Here is a 6,530-nt window from a genome sequence, read left to right as displayed (position 1 = left end):
TAGTTTGGTGGAGATGTATTCTTTTAGTCTTCCTTTGTCTGAGAAACTCCTTATTTCACCTTCCATTTTGAATGAGAGCCTTGCTGGGTAGTGTAGTCTTGGTTGTAGGCTTTTGAGTTTCATTGCTTGAAATATTTTTGACCATTCTCTTCTGACTTGTAGTGTTTCTGTTGAGAAATCAGTTGATAGCCTTATCGGAACTTTCTTGTATGTTATTTGCTATTTTTCTCTTGCTGCTTTTAGGATTCTCATTTTGCCTTCAAATGTTGCCCTTTCAATAATGATGCACCTTGTAGTGGGCCTCTCTGTGCTTCCTGGACTTGTATGACTTTTCCTCTCATCATGTTAGGAAAATTTTCTGTCATTATTTATCCTATCAGGTTTTCTATCCCTTGCTCTTCTCCTTCTTCTTCTTATATCTCTATGATTCGAATATTGTTTCATCTCAGGTTGTCTTGCAATTCTCTTAAACCCTCTTCATACTTTTTCAATCTTTTTTTCATTTTGTTGTATTGTCTGGGAATTTTTTTCTACATTGTCCTATAACTCACCGATCCAATCCTCTGCTTCAATTAGCCTGCTTTTGATTGATTCTACTGTGTTCTTCAGTTCAGAAATTGTATTCTTCATTTCTTCCTGGTTCTTATTAATAGTTTCTATGTCCTTTTTTTATGCTGGTGTAGTTCTCCATAAGTTCTTTGTAGCTTCCCTGCAATTCTTTGTAGTTTTCTTGGAGTAGTTGGTAATTTCCTTGGAGTCTGTAATAGTTATCTTTGAGATTGTCAAGTACATTGAGCTTCTTCATCACCATTACTTTGAATTCCATGTCTGATTGTTCGCTTATGTTTATTTCATCTACCTCTCTTTCTGGGGATTCCTCTTTTCCTTTCACTGGGAGTTTGTTTCTGTGTCTTCCCATGTTGTATTCTTCCTGTTTGTTTTTGTTTATTAGATTTGTCTGTTTTGATTTCCCACCTGGAGGTTTCAATGATGCATTCACTTTGATCTCCTGATCCTGATGCTCTTGGGATACCCGTTATGTCATTTGTTTATGCTGTCTGGTTATATTTCAGTTACTCTTTGGTGGGATTTTCCCTCTGACGGGTTGATTGAGAGTCAGTCTGCCCACCTTGTCTTGAGTTCTTTTGTGGAGATGCTGTTAAAACATAAATACACAGTCCAGGCAAGAAACCCACACCCTCTATCCCACTATCGGCAGCAAATGGGCCAGTATTAATATAAATGTAGAGAAGTTAAGACTATTATATTATAGGAGAAATAGATAAGAGTTGTTTTAAATAAAAAAAAAAGACTTGAGAGGGGGGTGATAGAATAAAAATAATAATAATACGAAGTAGGATCAAGGCTATGCAAGACAGTAAGTAATATTTACATTATATGTTAAAAAAAGAGAGGGAAGAATGCAGAATAAAGTAGCAAAGTGGAAGTGTATAGTATTAGGATTATATAGTAGTTATATGCTATATATTTAGTTTAAAGGGAGGCTAAACTAAATAGACAAACAAACAAACAAACAAAAATTGAAGAAGAAGGATGGGAGGGAGAGAGGTATGAAACAGATTAAAGAGATAGTTTTTAAAAAATTAAAAAATAAAAATAAAATAAATTAATAAAATAATAAAAAAATAAAATAAAATCATATTATATATATATATATGAAAGAAGAAAGTTTTTACTCAGTTCAGCCTTTGTGTGCAGTCTTCTTTTTCTGGATCCATACCTAGTCAAAATTCCATGAGTTTCAAATGGCTCGCTGACTGTGAGGAGATCTGGCTGGTTTCTGTGGCTGCTTTTCTCTCACTCATAGGCCTGCCATAACTTTCTGCTGTGAGCCCCGCATAGTTGGGTCTCTCCCCACTTGTCCTGCAGCACCCTCCAGCAGTCCTGGGGCTTCTCTAGCCATGCTGTACAGTAGGCAAGCCAGTACGCATGTTCCTAGTCCCCACCCAACTTTGGTTCCTGTCTTTGCTTCTCCTCCCAAGAAGTCTCTATGCTCCAAGCCTCAGCACCTGGCTGTGTCTGTTCCTGGCTGGCAGTGTCTCGCCGTTCATCTGTGCGCACTGCCTGCCCACCTGGGGCCCCCACCAAGCCCGCATTCCTGTCACAGCTCTCCCTGCCCAACTCTGCTCCTTTCTGTTCAGTGGCGCAGTGATGCGCGCACCCAGAGTGTGGGGCTGCCAGCCCACACCTGCTAGTCCAGGGGTTCCCCACCCAGACTAAGTTCACACAGCTTCCCACAGTCTAGGCCACTTGCGGTCCTCCTGCACTTCTGGCTGTTTCAAGGAAACCTTCCTATTGTCTCCTTCTGGGATTCCGCTGGTCCCAGCACCTACAGCAAGCAGCAGTTTCCTGGTACATCCTGGCCAGTGAGCCGGTCTGAAGCTGCCCCTCTGGGGTGCGGTGCAGCAGCGGCCCCAGACTCGGCGGGCCCAGCGACTGGGCTGGGGCGCTCAGAGACCCCCCTTGAGAGCATGGGCGAGCCTTTTGCTCTTTTCCACTCTGCTCTTGCACTCCCTTCCCTGCTCGTGCTGTCCAAAATTTGCATTCACTCACTCATTTCCATGTTTGTACTTTAAACCTTTCCACGATAGGAGCAAGCATACAACACTGCTACCTACTTCGCTGCCATTTTCTAGCTCGTGAAATGTATTTCTTATAGTCTGGCAACTGTGAAGTCCAAGGTCAAAGCAGATATGGTGTCTGATGAGAGCCACCTCCTGGTTTACACACATCATCTTCTCTTCTTGTCCTCTCATGGGGGGAAGGAGTGGGGAAGTTCTCTAGGATTTCTAAGAGTATTAACTCCATTCATGACCTAATCATCTTCCAAAGACCCCACTTCCAAATCCTGTCACATTAGGGGATTACGATTTCACATATAAATCTGGGAGGAACACAGACATTTAGTCTATAACACAGACCATCTAAATTCATGAAGTTTAAATAAAGTTCAGACTTCACAAATCATTTCAGCTCTATTTTTGAAATGGGGTGCAAAACAAGGGTAACCCCAAATTGGAGATATTTCCCACAGCCCATGGTTGGGGGTGGGGAAGGGAGAGTGGACAAATGGCATTTAAAATAATTTGCATTACTATGGCAAGGTGGTAGCTGTGTCTTTCCTGAAGGGAAGTAGGCTACCCCACCCTGAGCAAAAGACTTAAGTGACTTTAAGAGCACTGGGGACTTGCGTAGCTGGGGGTTTGTATAGCGCCTGAGGGAGAGGCAGGGAGGCAGAGGCCTGTGCTTCCCTGAGTCACTCTTGCCCTGACAAAAGATGGCAGCCAAAAGAATGTAAACATATAGGGGAACTGGCAAATGTAGCACATTGTGGGAGGAGCCAGAGATGAGGTCACATAGGAAACTCTGGATCAGTATTTAAAATAAGGCAGTAGGAAAGGAAAGGAGGTTTCTATCACGTTGAGAGTGGTGAGGGAGGAGCTATCTCTGCTCCTCTGAGGATCTGGCCATATGGCCTAGGCTAGTAAGAAAGAGGTAGCTGGTTTGCCATGGGAGACAGAAGGAGAGGTAGCAGCCATGCTGAGCTATAGTGAGGAAGGGGCAGCCATGAGGGATTTGGCCATGAGGTCTGAGAGAGAAAGCAGCACTGCAGTTTATAGTCAGGTTTCCACCGTGCAGCCGGGTGTAGTAAGGAAACAGCAGTCAAGAGGGAGAGAACGGCAAGCTGCTGCTCTGATCGTGCCCACTCTCGCTGACTCCGAAGCCACCAAGGACTCTGCCTTGCAAGATGCTGATCTGCTGTCTTGCAGACCTGGACTCTATCTGGGCTCTTGGGACTTGGGACATACAAAGAAGTCACTCTCTAGGGTTATGAGCCTCCCCAGGACTCCGCCATGATCCAGTGTAACATAGCACATATATTCCTGGACTACTACATGGAGGCTGAGGACAAGGTACCCCAGATCCTGAAGGAGAGAGCTGCTGAGAGAAGATGGCGACTTTGAAACCCATAAGTGTACCTTCCAAAGGGAAAGGAGAACTGTTTGCACAGCCAGCTTAAGAAGAGATAAAGATATGGGAACTTCTTGTTTTGGTGGTTTGGAGAACATGGGAAGTGCTGGGTTTCATGGGAGAACAGAGCTCCAAGCAGGAGTGCTCCCAGCACCCCCGCCCCCCAAAGTTGGAATCATGTAAATAAAAACCTGTTCCCTCAACACTAATTGTTGGGTCATGCACCAGGGCCCAACATGCATGAGCCACAGTTTGCTCGGTTACATTTTGATTTTTCTTTTACTGTATAAATTACCCTAGAAGTTTTGTGCAGGCTCATGAATTGCTGTCTTAACTTTAGAGGGTTTCTTGAAAAGACGTCAGCCACTTGTTTTGTCAGAGGTTTGGGCCATTGTTCAGTGTGTTGAAAGATAACAAAAGTATAAAAGTTTAATGTGCTACAGATGTCTGGCTGGTGACTGTGACGCAGGCTTCTGGCAGAAATCCAAGTAAGGAAACCTGCTGCTGAGATTTGCATTCCCTCTGTCAGCCTGAAATTCTGGAGCTGTAATTGCAGTTCATAGTGATGTAAATGCAGCCAAACCCCAAGCAAAGCCTACAGATGCACATCATTAGGAGAGCTCTTAGCTGCTTTCACAGGCCATTCAGAGGCGATTCATTTGCAATCAATTTCAAAGACGGGGGACAGGAACAATGCTCTGTCATATTGTCTAGCTCACTTAAAAACCTGCCCTTCTGACACTTTGATAAAAGGTGATAACCAAACCTCTCGTGTTCAACAGAATGTACATTTAATAACAAGCCTGGTATTATTAATAATAATTTAAAAAATCCAAAATATCAACAGTCCTTCAGAAATAAAATATACCTTGTTCCATCATACCCAGTGGTCCAATTGTCGGCAGCCTCTCCTCTTTCCTTCCATTTCATGATTAGTTAGGAGGCAGACACAAGCTCAGAAATCAAAAAGCCCTTCTGGGCTTTTTAATTTTTCCTGATGTAAAAAGTAAAAGAAAAAAGCTTTTCTTTACTTTAAACATATGACTTTTTAGTAATGTCGACAAAAGAATGTCTATCCTAAGAAAAAGTCTTATTACAGTTTATTTGAGCCAAAATGATGACAGTTCTAGGAAGTGAAATCTCAATGGCTGAGAAAATAACACTGAGAATGGCAGTTTTGAAACCAGAAAAGTCTGCATTCATGCTGCCTGTCACTATCAGAACCATAAGTAGAGACAAGGATTCAATCTTTATTGGTGCTTTATTCAGATGCTGGTGATCTGGTAAGACAGTGGGTTATGTATCCTAAAGACTGCCTTACGTCTCATTTCAAACCGACCTTTTATATGAGAAGAAGGAAAGTGTGGATAAGGGATTTGGACTTCAGGGTAAAGGTTAATCAGATAAAATCTGCAATCCTGCAATTTTTGTAGCATCCTTTTATCTATTGACTGGTGATTCTTTATCTGTATCCTGGGCTTTGGACATCTCTCCCTGGAGCACAATGGCTCAGGTACCATCTTGATCATCTGCAGTCCTCCTGGGACACAAAGGTTGAATTGCTTATGGATCTCTCTCCTGGAGTCAGGGTAGGTTATACCTCTGGTTCCTGGAACAATAGCTTTTCAAATGTATTAATTAGTAAGCTTATTAACTGTAACTTTAAGTTAAAAAAATTTTAACTCTTGAGAACTCCTTCATCAGTTTTTCAGCTTATTTTATGTAGTAGAATCAAAGGAGGCAACATAAGGGGTTACTTGGAATCCATTGGTGATAAATTAGGGAGGTGGGAGAAAGCAAAGCGCGGAAATCCTGAGGCTGGGTAAAGAGAAAGATGGAGAGACACATACTTCTTTTACATTGGTGGGTACAGGATAGATAATAATTAGCATTTATGGCACATAGAGATGGTATTCAGGGAACAAGGGAACAATGAGGTGTTTCGTGTTCTCACACTCTGGTACATGGGTGTGCCCTGAAGGGTCTGGAAAAGGAGATCACTCTGAATTTCAAAGGTATGTTATCTTAGATACAAAAAGAGAAGTAGACAGGCTCATTTAAGGTAAACAGTGACCTTTGTCAGGGAAGCTAAAGTTCTAGAATATGACTACCCCCATGACTTGCTTTTAGTTAGGAATTTTTATGTTCAGATTATCATATGTGGTTACTTTAGGTCTCCGAATTGTAAGACTGCCATACAGGCTTCCTCTGAGCTTGTCAGGTTTAATGTGTGATCCCTTTTATCCACAGTAACATAGAGAAATAATTAATATGTAATATTAATGTTAAACATTATAACATTAATATTTAATTTAATTCCTTATTGAATGTGTTTGGATCCCAATGGGAAGCATGAGTTCTCAAACAAGGTTTATTTACAAGGGGAACATTAATAAAAGTATAGTAGGGTGTGGGGAAATCATAAGGTAGACCAGTTACCTTGGAGTAGATACCAGCAGAGCACTGCAACCCCTGGGCCCACAGGAAGGCAGGAAGAAGCACCTGTGGACCCTGAACAGAGGGGCTGTCATGAGAGA

This window comes from Furipterus horrens, unplaced genomic scaffold, assembly GCF_987537825.1.
Source record: "Furipterus horrens unplaced genomic scaffold, mFurHor1.1.pri manual_scaffold_7, whole genome shotgun sequence".
Classification (NCBI taxonomy): domain Eukaryota; kingdom Metazoa; phylum Chordata; class Mammalia; order Chiroptera; family Furipteridae; genus Furipterus; species Furipterus horrens.
This window is presented reverse-complemented; position numbering follows the sequence as displayed.